The sequence below is a fragment of the Tamandua tetradactyla genome, chromosome 22 (genome assembly GCF_023851605.1).
Source record: "Tamandua tetradactyla isolate mTamTet1 chromosome 22, mTamTet1.pri, whole genome shotgun sequence".
Lineage (NCBI taxonomy): Eukaryota > Metazoa > Chordata > Mammalia > Pilosa > Myrmecophagidae > Tamandua > Tamandua tetradactyla.
Window position 1 is genome coordinate 27,721,714 of NC_135348.1, and position 18,388 is coordinate 27,740,101.

General features: G+C 38.7%; 1 protein-coding gene across 1 annotated transcript in view; it reads left to right on the top strand.

Annotated features, from left to right (window-relative positions):
- The window catches only part of LOC143666125 (uncharacterized), a 25,819-nt gene extending 10,404 nt beyond the window's left edge, over nucleotides 1-15,415 (top strand). The window contains exon 3 of the mRNA XM_077139600.1: nucleotides 15,287-15,415. The gene's annotated coding sequence lies outside the window, so the exon portion shown is untranslated. The remainder of the gene's footprint in view (nucleotides 1-15,286) is intronic.
- The last annotated feature ends 2,973 nt before the right edge of the window (nucleotides 15,416-18,388 follow it).

An 18,388-nucleotide genomic window follows, 5' to 3' on the forward strand; every position in this document is an offset into this window, starting at 1 on the left:
TATTTTAAATTCCCCCTCATTTTTGAAGAGCAGTTTTGCTGGATATAGAATTCTTGGTTGGCAGTTTTTCTCTTTCAGTGTGTCAAATATATCATGCCACTGCCTTCTTACCTCCATGTTTTCTGCTGAGAAATCTGCACAGTCGTATCACGCATCCCTTCTATATACTCAACCACTTGTCTCTTGCTGCTTTTAGAATTCTTTGTCTTTGATATTTGACAGTCCAACTACTTTCTTGGAGTAGGTCTATTCCAGTCTGTTCTGTTTGGGGTATGCTGTGCTTCTTAGATCTGTAATTTTATGCCTTTCATAGGAGAAGAGAAATTTTCAGTGATTATTTCCATTATTCTTTCTACCCATTTCTTCTCTTTCTTGGGTATCTATAACGTGTGTCCATACACTTCCTGTTGTCATTCAATTCCCTGAGACCCTGCTCATATTGTTTCATGCTTTTCCCTATCTGTTCTTTTGTGTGTAGGATTTCAGATGGCCTGTCCTCCCACTAATTCTTTCTTCTGCCTCTTCAAATCTGCTGTCATAAGTCTCAGTTGTGTTTCTGCTCTCTTCTGTTGTGCCTATCATCCTCCAGGCTCTACCATTTGTTTTCTCAGGCTTTTGAGTTCTTCTTTATGGTTGCCCGATGTCTTCTTTTTATCTTTCATCTCTTTTGCCATAAATCCTTCAACTCATTGATGTGATTTTTTAATTTATTAAGCATGCTTATTTGAACATTTTAAGTTATTTGTTTCACCTCTTGTATCTCATTTTAAATGTTAGTTTGTTCCTTTGACTAGGTCATGTCTGTTCTTCCTATTATGATTTATAATATTTTGCTGGTGTCTAGGCATCTGATTTCCTTTACTAGTTTTTTTTTTTTTTTGGAGGTCATTTTCATGCTTACCTGGTTGGCTTATCTCTATCTGTTCTTTGGCATTCAGCCCATCATTTTCTAGACCTCTAGCATAACTTCTCTTTAACTGATCAGAATTTTTCAGCTCTTGTTTTCCTGGTTCTTGCCCTGCTTATATAGAACCTTTTCTTTTTTGGAGGATGGTCTCCCAAGATATGATTGATTTTCCCAGGCAAGACAAGCCAAGGTCTCAGGGAAAGGGTGTAATCAGTGTCACGCTTCCCTGAGGATGAGACCCAGCAGGTTGTCTGACTGTGCTTTTCCTATCCTGCACAGCCAGGTGGCACTTAGCAGCCCACAGCTCCCCACCAGCATAAAATGGTGTGGTGCCTTTAATTCTCAGCAGCCCTTGTCCCTGCCAGGGGCGTGGTTGAGACAGAGGCTAAGGCAGAAGGGAAGCTTAGACTGTTTCTGATTTCCAGATCCTGGGGTCTGAATTCTCTGAAGGAAGGCCACCACTTGAGCTGGGCCCCACTCCCCCTTTTCTCAGGAAAGATTTGCCCTTTAGGGAATTCTCTCTCCATTTGTCTTATTACTTTGTCTCTCACACCTATCTTAACTCCACCCTTGCTTGTGTCAGCATTGACAATTGAAAATGTCTGAGAGATTCTCTAATGAGCTGCTTAGAACACTGAGAGAGAAAGACAGAGACAGAGAGAGAGACAGAGACAGAGAGATAGAGAGTTGGTACTGGCTCTATGTGCCCTTTTTCTTTTTGGACAGCCCTTTTCCAATATTCTGAGCTTACTTGACTCCAAAAGCCTCCATGGTTTGTTTGTTTTCTTCGTCAGCCCTTCTTTTTTCTACCGAGAGAGACCTCAGGGTTACTGTGCTTGAAGCTTGTATTCAGCAGTCTAAATTTGTTAAGTAAAACTGCAGTTGGAGTTTGGTTGATCTACCTTCCTTTTTGACTCCTTCTTTCTCCCAAGGGGAAGTATTTCCAATAGCTTGCTGGCAGTGGGGGAGGGGCGCCAGCCTCTGGAGTTTGGGAGCTTTCCCTGCAGTTCTGTGCTATGATCTCAACCCTTCCGCTGTTCCAGACTGGTGCACAATGTGTGTCTGGTCACAAATGTCCCTCAAACAGTTGTTCCAACCAGTTCTTGTCTATTTCCTCATTGCTCTAGAGAACTAACTAAATTCCACACCTTCCTACACCACCATCTTGCCCCAACTTAACGTGGTTCTTTTGAGAGAACAATGAAATTTAAAACTGTAGGCAGACATCCAGAAAAAAAAAGGAGAAAAGATACAAATTACTAATATCAGGAAAGAAAGAGAGGACGTTACTATAGATCCTATAAACATTACAAGGCAAATAAGGGAATATTATGAGCAACTTATGCCAATTAAATTTGATAATTTAGGTGAATTGGATAAATCTCTTCGGGGAACACTTACTCAAGAAGACTAGATAATGTAAATAATCTTGTGTCTATATTTGTATTAGTTAGGGTTCTCTAGAGAAACAGAATCAACAGGGAACACTTGCAAATATAAAATTTATGAAAGTGTCTCACGTGACCGTAGGAACGCAGAGTCCAAAATTCACAGGGCAGGCTGCGAAGCCGATGACTCCAATGGATGGCCTGGATGAACTCCACAGGAGAGGCTCACCAGCCAAAGCAGGAATGGAATCTGTCTCCTCTGAGTCCTCCTTAAAAGGCTTCCCATGATTGGATTTAGCATCACTAATTGCAGAAGACACTCCCCTTTGGCTGATTACAAATGGAATCAGCTGTGGATGTAGCTGACGTGATCATGACCTAATCCTATGAAATGTCCTCATTGCAACAGACAAGCCAGCGCTTGCCCAATCAGATGAACAGGTACCACAACTTGGCCAAGTTGACACCTGTCCCTAACCATGACAATATTTAAAATTTCATTAGCAGCTAAAACATTCCCCTAAAATACACCATAGGTCCAGATGTTTTCACTGACAAATTCTACCCAACATTTAAAGAAATCATACTGATTTTACACAAACTTCTAGAAAATAGAACAGGCGGGAACACTTGCCACTTCATTTTGTGAGGCCAGCCCTGATACCAAAATTAATCAAAAACTTACAAGACACAGAAGTGAAGATAGACACATATCCTCAACAAATTATTAAGAAATCAAATTCGAGAATTGTCTCTAGGCAGAGAGCTTGGGAAATTGTAAACCTGGCCTCATGAATTGCACTTCTCTTAAGAATTATGGTCAATATTTTAAATGTCGGTTCTCCTCAAATTGGTCTAGAAATCCACCACAACCTCAATTGATATCCCAGCAGATTTTGTGAAGAAATTGGTGAGCTGATTCTAAAATCTAAATGGCCATGTAAAGGATCTAGCATAGACAAAAAATATGAAACAGAAATTAGAGGATTTACAGTACCTGATTTCAAGACATAATATAAAGCTAAAGCAATAAAAATCAGTGTACTATTAATGCAAAAGTAGACATATAGATAAATGTCTGTTTTATAGAGTCCAGAACAGAGTCCAGAAATAAAAGTTGCATGTCTATAAGTCAACTGATTTTCATGGTGTACTCAAAGAATCCAGTAGGGAAAGGAGAGACTTTTTTCAGCAAGTAGTACTGTAACAACTGGATATCAGTAAGGGAAAACAGTGAACATCAACCACAACCACACACCTTATGAAAAAGTGCTAATTCAAAATGGATTACTGACAAACCTAAAAGCTAAAACTATAAAACATATAGAAGACATAAAAGAAAATCTATGAAAAAGTTTGTACTTCTTTACTGAAGAAAAGTAGACCACCACAAGAGTGGCATTCTATGTTATTGTAAAGAAAGATGCCAAATTTTTCAGAATTAATCTATATATGTAGGACAATTCTAATATAAATCCAAAAGGACTTTGGTGGAATATGACAAAGTGAAATAGTAAGTACATAGTAACAGTCAAGAAAAATTTTAGAAAAATTCAAGAAACAGATCTCAAAACACACTGTAAAGCTATGATGAATGAAACAGTGCTAGCGGTGTTTTATTTCTTGGTGGGTCAGTAAAATCACTTTGAGGAAACAGCTTCCAAGAAGTTACATGGAAAGCAAGAGGCAGAATGGGTAGTCAGCCAAGCTCCTTCTAATTCCAAACCTAGCGTGTTGATGACTGGCAAGAACTGGTACAATGGGTCAATCTGGTAACTGCCAGCACATTAGCTATTTCTTTGTCACTGGAGTTGTTAGAAGATGGGGAAAGAGAGAAGGCTGGGAGTTTCCCATTCTCTTGAGGTCAAATGTATTTGTTGGCAAAATTTCCCAGAAAGATTATAAGAGAAAGATTGAAAAATATTTTGAACATTTTAATAGTGTTTCTTGTTATTCTGAGGAAAGATTAGTCACAACACTCTTCCTGTGCAAAATGTCATGTGTGCTTATTTTATAGATGTCAATATTTTTAAATAGGCAAAATTAAATCAGTTGTTAAGAGTATACCTTTGAGTGATAAACAAATTAAAATGTAAGAAAATCACGATACTAGGTGTTCTAGTTTGCTAACTGCCGGAATGTGACAAACCAGAGACAGATTGGCTTTTTTTTTTTTTTTGTAGTGTTCTTTGTATAGGTCTTTTGTCTCTTTAGTTAAATTTATTCCTAAGTATTTTATTCTTTTAGTTGCAATTGTAAATGGAATTCGTTTCTTGATTTCCCCCTCAGCTTGTTCATTGCTAGTGTATAGAAACACTACAGATTTTTGAATGTTGATCTTGTAACCTGCTACTTTGCTGTACTCATTTATTAGCTCTAGTAGTTTTGTTGTGGATTTTTCCGGGTTTTCGACGTATAGTATCATATCGTCTGCAAACAGTGATAGTTTTACTTCTTCCTTTCCAATTTTGATGCCTTGTATTTCTTTTTCTTGTCTAATTGCTCTGGCTAGAACCTCCAACACAATGTTGAATAATAGTGGTGATAATGGACATCCTTGTCTTGTTCCTGATCTTAGGGGAAAGTTTTCAATTTTTCCCCATTGAGGATGATATTAGCTGTGGGTTTTTCATATATTCCCTCTATCATTTTAAGGAAGTTCCCTTGTATTCCTATCCTTTGAAGTGTTTTCAACAGGAAAGGATGTTGAATCTTGTCAAATGCCTTCTCCGCATCAATTGAGATGATCATGTGATTTTTCTGCTTTGATTTGTTGATATGGTGTATTACATTAATTGATTTTCTTATGTTGAACCATCCTTGCATACCTGGGATGAATCCTACTTGGTCATGATGTATAATTCTTTTAATGTGTTGCTGGATTCAATTTGCTAGAATTTTGTTGAGGATTTTTGCCTCTATATTCATTAGAGAGATTGGTCTGTAGTTTTCTTTTTTTGTAATATCTTTGCCTGGTTTTGGTATGAGGATGATGTTGGCTTCGTAGAATGAATTAGGTAGCTTTTCCTCCACTTCAATTTTTTTGAAGAGTTTGAGCAGAGTTGATACTAATTCTTTCTGGAATGTTTGGTAGAATTCACATGTGAAGCCGTCTGGTCCTGGACTTTTCTTTTTGGGAAGCTTTTGAATGACTGATTCAATTTCTTTACTTGTAATTGGTTTGTTGAGGTCATCTATTTCTTCTTGAGTCAAAGTTGGTTGTTCATGCCTTTCTAGGAACTTGTCCATTGGCTTTTAATAAAAGGTGATTTATTTCATTAGTTCTTCAGAGGAAAGGCAACTAACTTTCCACGGAGGTTCTTTCTTATGTGGGAAGGCACAGGGTGATCTCTGCTGGCCTTCTCTCCAGGCCTCTGGGTTCCATCAACTTTCCCCGGGATGATTCCTTTCTGCGTCTCCAAAGGCCTGGGCTGGGCTGAGCTGCGAGTGCTAAGATGAGGTGTGCTGAGCTGCTTGGGCTGTGCTACATTGAGCTCTCTCATTTAAGCACCAGCCAATTAAATCAGACATCATTCATTGCAGCAGGCACGCCTCCTAGCCGACTGCAGATGTAATCAGCAACAGATGAGATTCACCTACCATTGGCTAATGTCCACAGCAACGGAACTAGGTGCCTTCACCTGGCCAAGTTGACAACTGAATCTAACTACCACACTAGGGTATGGTTATTTTAGGGCATTCACCTATTATAAATTCCAAATTTAAATGATTTTTGCTTGGTGCTTTAAAATTTAAAGGAAGTCTTGAGAGAAATTATCTCAAAAAGGTAACATTCAAAGATATAATCATAAGTTTAGAGACTAATATAAAATGTTGCATATTTGATAGTGTTGCTGATAGGCAGATATGGCCTTAAGTGAACAGAGAAAAATCACTGAAATGACAAAATAGTGGCAAAAAAGGATAGCATATCCAAGAGAATTTAAAGGAGGGGGGGTTAAAAGGTTGGCAGACTGGCTATGAAATGAATTAAACATTCATTCAACGATTATTTACTTTACACATTGTTCCACATTTGCATTATATTTTTCAATTAAAGAATTATTTTAAAAGTTACTTGGTATAAAAAGTTCTCTTCTTCTGAATAAAGAAAACAAAAACACACAAGTATAAATAGAAACCACCTGAAATTGCAGAAAAAATTTTTTTCTAAGATGAAAATCCAGTTTGATCCAGAATATGCCCATATTTATGCTTTATTATGATAATCTAAATGAAAGCACAAAATTATTTTTTTCATGGAGAATGGGGGAACTTCAAATTGAAAACTACTGTTACAGTTCAATATATTATATGGGAAAGAAATAATGAATAATAAAGCAGAAACTTTGAAGATCATTTTGATGCACCAGTTTGACATACTGTCATCGTACACATAAAAACTTGTATCTTGTTCTAAGTAATTAGAGAGTTATAAACATACTGTTGATATTTTTACGTGAAATATGCTAAATGGAGGCATTTTGATAATTTTCAAGTGAAACCAGGTGTGTTCCCTGATACTTGAAGCTCATTAATTTGCAAAATGTCTTTCATCTCATTCCTAAATAAGAACTCAGTTTCTTTTTTTTTCTTATATTTTTCCTCTTGAAAGGTTATTGAATTCATTGGAGAATGAGTACTGTCCTGAATTTTGTGAGTAAAGAATATATCCTCCTTCTTGAAATTTGTGTTCAGAAGTAGACTTAATAATGTACCATACTGCTTGTTTTAGTTTGCTAAAGCAGCTGGAATGCAAAATACCAGAAAATTCCTTTTATAAAAGGAATTTAATAAGTTGCAAGTTTACAGTTCTAAGACTGTGAAGATGTCCAAATTAAGGCACCAACAAGAGGTTACCTTCACTCAAGAAAGGCTGATGCTTTCCAGTACACCTCTCTCAGCTGGGAAGGCATGTGACTGGCATCTGATCGGGTGTTTGGCTGCTGGACACCTCTGTCAGCTGGAAAGGCATATGGTATTGCCTGCTAGCTTTCTCTACCAGTTTCTTCAACCAGCTTCCCCGGGGATGTTTTCTTTCTGCATCTCCAAAGGTCTCTGGCTGTGTGCATTCTCAAGCTTTTTCCAAGATGGTTCCCTCTTAAAGGACTCTAGTAAGTGACCCCACCTTGAATGGGTGGGGACACATCTCCATGGAAACAATCTAATCAAAAGTCCCACCCAGCAATTCTGAATTAGGGTTAAGGAACATGGCTTTGCTGGGGTACACAACTGTTTCAAACCACCACACTGCTATTTGGCAAACAAAAGTTATTCACATACTTTTTCAATATTATAATTTCTCATAGGGTCAGTGGTTGGATAATTTGATCAGAGTCATTTTCATTCATTTGTTCAATAGATAAAAGGAAGTGTAAGAAATTACTGCTGTATTTTTAGTTTTCTCAAATAAAAATTCAGAAGGATTTTGGGGTCTCCATACAATCACGCTTTGAACTCTATGACAAAAATTATGAATGGTTCTTTGCAGTCTTGGCACTTACTTTTCACTGGACTAAAGTATTGTCTAGTCCATTATTTTCCAAAGATCGATGCTTCTACCTCTGATTGTACAAGATAAATGTTTAAAAATAGTTTAACATTTATTTTAATGTAAAATTAAAAATATGAATAACAGTTTACCCTCAATTTGCTGGTAATACTGCTTAGAATAAGGTAATTCAAAAGTGATTTTAACTAAATGAAAGTACAGGTATTAGGAAAATAAGGCAAAAATTGCAGTGCTGGTATGAAAATGACTGCTTTGAAAGCTCTGATGTATCAACTGTGCAGCAAACTTCAAACTTTGGTTTGAAGATGAAAAACCCTGGGTTCCAGTTCTGACTCAGTCTATATTTGTTCATCCAATTCTACAAAATGTATCAGAAAGTGTTAGTGAGATACCTAATGATCAATAAGGAAGAGATTAAACCAGCTGGAGATTGAAGAAGAAGCAATAGAACTCATTTGACATAGTAATAATTTAATGTTTATTGTATACATCAATTTGTAATTTTGCAGGTCTCTCTCCACCCCTTACTTTTTTGCCATTTAGCCAAACTGTGCAACAATTAGAAGTAAGAACAAGACTAACTTTAGTTTGTGTTTTAAAACAGTTAGGGAGGTGCAATGGTGGCTCAGTGGCAGAATTCTCGCCTGCCATGCTGGAGACCCGGGTTCAATTTCAGGATCCTGCCCATGCCAATAATAATAATAATAATAAATTTTAAAATAAAAACAATTAGTTAAAAATAGTGATTACTTTGATCCTTAGTAGTATACATCACAGAAAAAGCAGATCAAGCTTCCCTGGCTTGACACACAGATCTGACCAGGTTCCCTTTCTCCTCTAGTAAAGGCAGAATGTTAGAGAAAAACTTGCTCTGAGGGATAGAGGGTTGCCTATATTCTTTTCACAAGTGGCCTCTGTGCATTCTGCACTTGCTTCAAAGGCAACTTGTTTAAATCAGCTGAAGTCCCCTTAAACAAGTAAAAGAAAAAGCTCCTCAAGTTATGGAGAGAGCCCAGAACTCCTGGCTAACTAGTCCTTTGTGACAGAATCATGGGTGTAGGCATTTGAAGTAGGTTTTCTTTATGTACGACATGAGACAAATTGTAAGAAAATACAACATAGCTTTCATTTGGGATGAACATTGACATATCCTTAAGAGATATAGTGGAGTCCAATCTGAAAAAAACAAAACAACACAAAAAACACCATCCTTCTCACTCACAGATTTTTCTTCAGAGATCTCTAGAGATCTTTATGTTTCAAGGCATTAATTCCACTCGGAGTTTTGTTTCCAAAGAGTTTTGTATTAAAATAAAATGTAATGTGCTTTTTTTTTTTTAACAAGCAACATTGGCTATACCCAACTGAGCATCTAAAATTTCCATGCAGGTATCTCTGTGGTTCAGTTTTGGATTTGATGAAATAGTAGCACCTGCATCCAACTCCCAGCTCTGCTGTGCACTCGTGGCATTACTTGAAAATGCTCCCAACCTTTGCAGCCCTGCAAGTGTTCATCTATAGGAGTGGAATTGCAGTGCCTGCCCTACGGATCTGCTGGGATGACGAAATGAGAAAACCTAAGGGAAAGGGAATTCCAAATGAATCTGATCAGAAACCCCCCTGTTAACTGATTCCTTAATTAAATCCATCTCATTCATCACTGTAGCCCCATTGCCAAGCACAGTCCAGAATGCCTCTCTGTAAATATTGGGGGAATGAATGAATGAATGTCCCACTCCAGATCCTTCCTTTTTCTATATTACAAAAGGCAGAAATGTCTAGACTGCATTGGAGAAGAAAATTTGGATTTTCATAATACATTTTCATCATAAAGAGTTCACATTACTTTATATCAAGTTATCTCCCTGTCCCTTACCACATCCCAGTGGGACGGTAGAAAAGTCAAAGCAGAAAATTTACTTTTTTTCAGATTCTGACTCTTCATGCTTGTGGGACATTAGGCACTCATGGAACATCACCTAGAGTCACAAATAATGTCACCTCACCCTAATGTGTTTCTGGCAACTGTCGGGAGATATTAAAAATAAACTAAAATAGGGAGGGCCACGGGGGCTCAGCAGGCAGAGTTCTTGTGTGCCATGCCCGAGACCCGGGTTCGATTCCCGGTGCCTGCCCATGCAAATAATAATAATAATAATAATAAATAAACTAAAATATACCGCGAAAGCCATTTAGGAGTAGTAAATTTTTTAATCTCGTCCATTCTCTTTGAGATAGTGCTTTAGTGACCCCTTGTGGAGAAATAGATTAAAAAGAAATTTTAGTTTCACAACACAACCTTTGACTTCTTTACTTATTCATTCCTTATTTTTTCTCTTCATTTAGTAACATTTTCTACTCGTACAATGACACTTATGCACAGTGGTTTGTATTGTTCATAGCCAAGTAGCATTATTTTGGCGTTTGAAAGAATCACTGAATTTTGAGCTGAAAGAGTACTCAAAGGGATTTATCAGTCTTCTTTCATCAAGTGTAGAAAATGAGACCCAGAGAAGTAAAGTAGCTTGTGTGAAATCTCACCACAGAGGTGGCGCTGAGATTTTTCCGAGTCTAATGCTCTTTCCACTCGAATGCATTGCCTTTCAGATAGCATGAGTCTAGTCAGTAGCTGGGAGCAAACTTGTTCTTGTTTATGGTTCTGTGCTAAAGAAAAACGCCGACCTCATTCTGTCCCCATATCACTATTGTACCTTGGGTACATGCTGAACAGACACTCTGTCTCTTTATTTCGCTGGTTTTCAGATGGAAAGGATTCTTTCCTGAACAACTGAACCAAGAAGCCGCCTCCTTATCTGTACACATGCTGAGAGCCTGGTTCTCGAGCTTGGGCTGATTCATAGCAGATGAGACTTTGGGGCTCTCAAGAGAGGAAAAATGTATTTTGCATTTGAGGGAATATCAGTAATTTTTATCCACAGAGGATAAACTGTGATGATTTTTTAAGAGGGCCACAAATTCTTTTGACACCCTTTCATCAAGAAGAGGGGTATGGGCGGGCCACGGTGGCTCAGCAGGTAAGAATGCTTGCCTGCCAAGCCCGAGGACCGGGTTCGATTCCCGGTGCCTGTCCATGTTAAAAAAAAAAAAAAAAAAAAAAAAGAAGAGGGGTATATGTTCCTTCCTCTTGAATCTGAACAGGCTTGGGACATTCCCACCCATAGAATGTGATGGAAATGATGCTATGTGACAGCTAAGGCTAGGTCCCTAGAGACTATACAACTTCCACGCAGGACTCTTAGGTCACTTGCTCTAGAGAAATTAGCCACCATGAAAAGCTCCAGCTACCTCAAGACTGCCATATTGAAGAGATTGCAAGGAGATGCTTCAATTGACAGCCCCAGCTCAGCTCCCAGCTGATAGCCAGCATCTACTTCTAGCCATGTCAATGGATTACCCTGGATGCCCAGCCAGTCAAACGTCAGGTGACTGCAGCCCCAGTGGACGTCTGCCCCAACTGTCTGAGAGACCTTCCCCCTGCCCTGCCTGAGGGAGAACAGCCCAGCCAACTCTGAACCCATGAACCACGACAGTGAACACAATCAATGGTTGTTGCTGTACACCACTCTATTAGTTTGTTAAGCTGCGGGAATCCAATACACCAGAAATAGAATGGCTTTTATAAAGGGAATTTAATAAGTCACAAGTTTACATTTCTAAGCCTATGAAAATGTCCAAACTAAGGCAACCAGGAAAAGATACCTTAATCCAAGGAAGGCTGATGGATCTGGAACCCCTCTGTCAGCTAGGAAGGCACGTGGCTGGCATCTGCTGGTCCCTTGCTCCTGGGCTCCGTTGCTTTCAGCCTCTGTTCCTGTGGGGGTTCCTCACTTTGCTTCTCCAGGGCTGGCTTTCATCTCTTGGCTTCCCTTACCTTTCTCCAGGTCCTAGCTTGCTTAACATCTCATGGGAAGGGACACAGAAACATCTGCTAGGCTCCAAGCATCTCCAAACATCCGTGTCTGTTCTCTAAAACAATTATTCTCCAAGCATCTACATCTGCTCTCTCTGTTGGCTCTGACTCTCTCCAAAATGCTTCCTCTTTTAAAAGGACTCCAGTAAACTAATCAAGACTCACCTGGAATGGGTGGAGTCACATCTCCATCTAATTAAAAGGTCACACCCACAATTGGGGGCACCACATCTCAGTGGAGATAATCTAATCAAAAGTTTTCTCCTTATCGTCTTGAATTAGGATGAAAAGAAATGGCTGCCTCCACAAGATTGGCTCAGGATTAAATCATGGCTTTTCTGGAGTACATCATAATAGCTTCAAACCACCACAACCACTAAGAATTGGGGTAAATTGTTGCACATTAATAATAAATAGAACAAAGAATTTATTGAAGTAATTTCTCTGATTCTATAAAACTGCTGAATGAAAAATACAAAACAATGTACTCTTCTCCAATGCTAGTGGAATTTCAGTTAATCTTCCTATTAACAGGCAATAAAAACAGCCATAATAAGTGAAAGAGCTCTCAATCAAAATTAATATTCTAATTGATAGAAATGTAATATAATTTCTTCCTCCTTTAGACTGCAAATTATAAAGATACGGATATTTTTAAAATATGAACTCAAAAGAGGACATATGTGCTCTGCAGCCTATAAAAACCAAAGGATAAACCATATCTGAAATTATGTTTAGAACTCCTAATGTGTTGGAGACTTGAGAGAATATGGAAATCCCTCAGAGAGTTTGCAATCTAGGTGATGAGACACATAGAACCCACGATAGGTACAACAACTGTAAAATAGGTTGGCACTAAATGTAATAGAACTGTAGAGAAAGGAGGGAGCGATATGAAGTAGATTAGGGACGCATGTAATATATTATGTCATGGGGAAGAGATTTTCCTGCCATGACACTTGATGTTCTCCCAACTGTAAACTCCATGAAGGTAGGCACTGCTTGGCTAATCTCCCACTGTATCTCTGATACCTGGTATATAAGAGGGATGCAGTATGTATTAAATAAACTGTCGAATGATACATGTTTAGGAGTAGCAGAAAATAAGGTTGGACATCTAGAGTTTTGAGCCAGAAAGAATAAATAGATGAAAGAGGGAATGAATGAGTGAGCTGGGGAGGGCATGGAAAACAAGGCAGGAATTTGATATGATAGATCCCTTAGGTGGTGAGCGACAGGTTTTCTATAAAGATTGGATGGCAGCAGGATGAGTGAAGCAGGAGGAGTGAAGCAGGAGGAGACCAGGCGCAGGAGCTCTAGGTGATCATTAGTTCTGAACTGGATCCTTTTGCTATAAAGAATTTATTTAATCAAGACAGTTGGTTTATGGGCTTTAATGATTGGGTGATGATACTGTATCAATGCTCTTCTCCTGATTTTGTTGATTGTGTTGTGATTATAAAGGAGAGTGTCCTTGTTTATAGGAAATATACATTAAATTATGCAGCAGGATGATACGTGGGGTCAACAACCTGTTCTCAAGTGATTTATGAGGGGGGAAGTCATTTGTATTGTACTTACAAATTTCTTATAGTGTGAGACTTTTGAAATAAAAAAATTAAATTAAAATGAATAAGATACGACTGTGCTGGAGCATGGCAATTACAATTTATGCCTTGTCCCCCTCTCCCCACTCTCTGCTTCTTGTGTGTCCTGTGACTAAATCTGCCACTTTCTAGAGTCTATTTTTCTAAGACAACTTTTTTCATGCATCACTAAAAATGCAAAAAAGCAATAGTGGTGTTTTGATAGATGTCCATAATTCAAATGTTGGTATTTCCACATGTTTCTTAAAATAAGTACCCACGTTAGGATTAATACCTTCCGTATATTAGAAAATCTCTAGGATTAATCTTGTTCTTTAAGAAAAAAATTATCTCATAAATATAACATGAAAATATAATAACCCATAATCCCTTCACACTAATAAATACATTTTTCAAGCTCTCTTCCCATCTTATTCCACATACATAAGTTGCTTATACATGGTTGTAATCACAACACAGATACAATTTCATATTCTACCTTTCTTGTCTGAGCGTATTCCAATATTGTTAGAGAGCCTCTGGGGCTCTTCTTGCCCTCTGATTCTATGATTACATTTTTGAAACACTGACCTCATAATATAACTAGAGGTCCATATTTTATTATTCAATACCTGCAATGTGGGCACCTTATTGCTTCTACCTGCTCCGTCTGATGTGGGTATGCTATCTATCTAGCAGTTTCTATCGCTCTGCTTGTCATTTGGGGGTTCTGAAACCACTGAGACCTATGCTGGGAGTTCCAGCTTTGCTTTGTACAGGCCACTAAAGTAAGCTTTCTGGGTCCCAATTTTCGGTCTGAAAAACAGGGTGATAATATCTACCCACATGATTTTTGTGAGAATTAAATGAGATAAGAAATGTGAAGTCTTTGGTATAGTATCTGGCATCTAATAAGTCCTCAATAAATATTCACAATGATCATCATTCGTCTAAAAACTACTTTACTAGTTAATAGAATGTGGGATTTCTCCAAATATACAATTTTGTGACCAATGTTGTATTTTGCAACTCGCTTAATTTTATTTGTGATATGGGTCAGTTTTAGAGCCTCTGAAGGATTTATAAAGAACCAGCTGATTTTCTAATGGTCACCAGAATTGAGAACCAAAAGGAAAGGTAGAATTGCAACTGATTAATCATTTCTCTCCAACACCTGTTCTAGTTTTTCTGCTTCCCTGAAAAGAGACAGATAAAAAAGAATCCTTAAAGATGTAATCATTGAAATATGTAATCACTGGAACATGGCAGAAATATTGCATGCACACTTTGCTTTTAAAAATGAATTTGCCTAATTCACAGTCAGGTGATTCCATACTACAAAAGAATGATAATATCAACTTACAAAATGGAAATGGATAAATAAAGGAATCACTGTTTGTGTTAATTAAAAAAAAAAAACATAAAAAAGTGTTCTTTGAGAAATCCCTGGAAAGGAAGGCTCTTTGAGGGCAAATGTGTGCTTGATATTCATGAAATATTTCACAGGGGGACATTAAATAAGAAGTTGAACGTGTAAAGGTCAACAGAACTGCCAACTAAAGGGTGTTTCGAATTCTATATCACTAACATTTTATTTACAGATTTTCTATTCTTACACTACTTTAAAGCAGATGGGTTGGGATTCCACTGCATAAGTTGAGGAACGTTATAATAGCACAAAACTCAAGCTATTTAAAACTCCAAAATAGTAGGGATGATGAGAAACATTGTCGAAAAATCTTCCAAATATTTTTCTAAATGGAACTTTCTGGGTCGTTACCATGTCTTCGGAAAAATTCACTGATTCTTGCAATCAAGAATGAAAGTGAAAGCAAAATATTCACATTGATAACCAACTGGTAGTAGAGCCCTTTATCTTCTGGGAAAAAAAAGATAATGAACAATTTCAGGACGGATAAGAAAAGACAAAGGTATATTAAAATACTTGCTTTTTTCAAACAGCTCTTACTAATGTCGTGCTTCCAGCCATTTGAGAACTACACATGTTCGCAGCCAAGTCATTAAGTGGACAATGAAACCTGTGTAAATAGAGAAACAAGGGAGCAAGGACTAAATGGAGAAAAAAGTCAGGTAAGGGCTGGAAAGAGCCAACTGCTGTGGCTTTGTGTATCCCAAGAAGGCTGGTGGAGGGAAGACCTGGTCATGCTAACAGAAGGATGACAGGGAAGGCTCACTCTTCTGGACCATTCAAGTGGGCTGCCACTGAGTCCTTTTTATTTCCAACATTGAGGACTGAAAGTAAATGCTAAAGTCTGTCTCTGAAGGTAAAGCATGTCTTTTGGGAATAGCTTTTACAATAACTCTGGTTCTGTTACTGGTATACATATTATTTCAAATAGGGTCACTTAAAGGCTTTTGGATCATTTAAAATGTTTATTTCCAAGATTGGGGAGCTCAGCAGAAATGGTTCATCTAATCTGTCCCGTTCTTTTAGGACTAACTTCTCTCTGTGCCCCATAGAAAAAGGACACGCTATTCCCCGTATTAGGAGACAGGAGGCTGTGTTGGTGCCACCTGCTCCCTTCTCGCTGGGAAGTGAGCCTGGGAAAGTTCAGCCCCTTATTAGATTTGCTCATGAGCTCAGGTAAGTAAGTCAACCTTGATTTTCAGGATCTGCTCTGGATTTTTCTTTGAAAAAAAATGGCACAATTAAGAAGGATTTTGTATAATTTTAACATTCAAAAACTCTGACTCGCATTCCTTTGCTGTTAATCTAATGAAGAAGAAAAACACATTGCTGATGCAAGGCAATTGATGGATGGTTTTGTCTTTTAAAGCGAGAGTCACAATATTAATTCTTATCCTTTGATGAGAAAATTAGAGAATACTTTAGATTACTGAAAACATTTAGCTACTGCCCTAATACTCTGTTTCTTAAGTTTGTTTCTTAAAGCTATTTTTTGCATTATCCTTGATCATTTAAGTGGAGTTCCTCTGACTGAAGATTTTTTTTTCACAGAAAGGGCACTTATAATTTCTAGCAATACTTAGATAACCTCAGAGCCATTCCACACTCAGAAACTGCTGAGAAGCAGAGTTAATCTTCTTTTTCTTATTGAATCTCATATGCTAAGTCTCCAAGGCCTTTGGCTGGGCCAGGGGAGGTATTCCTAGTGCCACTGTGCATATTATCTTCAGCTTACAGGAGTAGATAGTTTCACTCTGTCAATGTCATTATCTATACTTACACGGATCCCAAATACCAATTAAGATTTGCTGGAACTTTCTGCCGTTGCTGGAGAAATGAAGACACATGTTCAATTCCACTAAAAATAACATTTCTCCCGTACCAGAGATGATCTTTTTGACATCCCTAAGGATGACGGAGTAATCTTGGAAATTAATCTTCATGGCCAAATTCATTGGAGGGTGTGAATAGAGATGACTTAGGGAGAGCTGCCACTGTCCCTGACCGGCCCACACTGCGCAGACACTTGCCCCATCCTTGCATATTTGCTGAACGGTGCCTCTGCTCTAGGCCTCTCATCTGCTTAGTGTTCTTCCAAGATGTCCATTGTATCCCGGCAGAGCCATTAGCAGTGGGTCCACCCACTGGGGAGTGCAGAGCCAGCTGCAAACACTGGCTTCATTCACCATCAGAAAAGACAGGCCTGTTCCCTTTTCACTGACACAACCTTCACGCTATGCCTCGGTGTTTCTCTCAGCTGGGTAGCCACAAGTCTATTTCCTTCTTTAGCCCATATGATAATGGAGGATGAGATGAAAAGGAATACAGACCCTTGATACTTTTACTTGTAGTGCTAACTAATACACGGCCTCGTGTCTGATCTGCTTGGCTGAGGGACGGCAGATGGCCTTCTGAGAGCTTTTCAAACTGAGGCTGCTTTTAGCAGAGCGTGGGGACGGGGGGGGGGGGTTGCTGTTACATTTTCCTTATAGTGGTAGGAAGCAGCACTGAATAAAAGCACACAACAATTGTGCCACTTCTCTGGGAAGCTTATTACAACCTTACAATGAGGGCTAATTGGCTGATGCCAAAAGCAGATGCAGAAGCAGCTTTGAATATAATTCAGAAGAAGTTGAGAGAGCAGAGTGAAGGAGGAGGTTCGGGCATCAAGGAAAACAGCGATGTGGGAAGGACATCAGGGTCGGGATGAAGAGGTAAAGGAGGAGTTTTATTGTTGTTATCAAAAAGGAATCGTGCCTTGTTTAAAGAGTTGCTCATATTCGCCTCCCCCCATCTCCCCAAATCTGCTCGATCGGGGGACTGCAGCCAACTGTCCACAGATGCATGCAGCCGTCTCGTTCCCTGACGCTGCCATTACCACAAGAACTGATGACGACAAACCTTGTAGCCTTTCAAGAAACTTTTGCGGGGGCTCCATGCAGGGACAGAAGAGGAACTAAAATGTTCTGAGTTCTCACTATATGCTAGGATAGTGCAAGAAGCTTCCTTTATTATTCATTTAATCTTCAAAACAATTCGACAACATTCTTATGCTCATTTTTCAGCAGAGGAAATTAAGACTCAAGGATGTTAAATAACTCGCTCAAAAACCAATATATTCAGATCCAGGCACTTCTGACTCCAAAGTTCAAGTCCTTCACCCCATTCCATCCTGTGCCAACTCCTCATATAGTCTGGCCCTATCTACTACCTGGCATATACCATTATATGCTCAATAAATGTTTTCTGAAACTAGAACTAAACTGACTCAGATGTAGAGGGAGGAAAGAAGCCAATAAAAGTAGAGACAAGAGCAACGGTGGCTCATTGGCAGAACTCTCGCCTGCCATGCCGGAGACCTGGGTTCGATTCCAGGTGCCTGCCCATGCAAAAAAAAAAAAAAAAGAAGAAGAAGAAGAAGTAGAAACAATTTAGGAACATTGATCTTAGAAGTCAATTCTCAGGTAAAGTTGGCCTGCCTGAGTGGCCCTACCTCAATACACATGCAAATTCAGTCAGAATCCTTTGGCAAAAATGCATTAAGTACATATTATATGCCCGACACTGTGCCAGGTCTAGAAGTACAGACATCTTAAACCAAGGCTCTGTCCTCGACTAGCTCACAGTATGTTAGG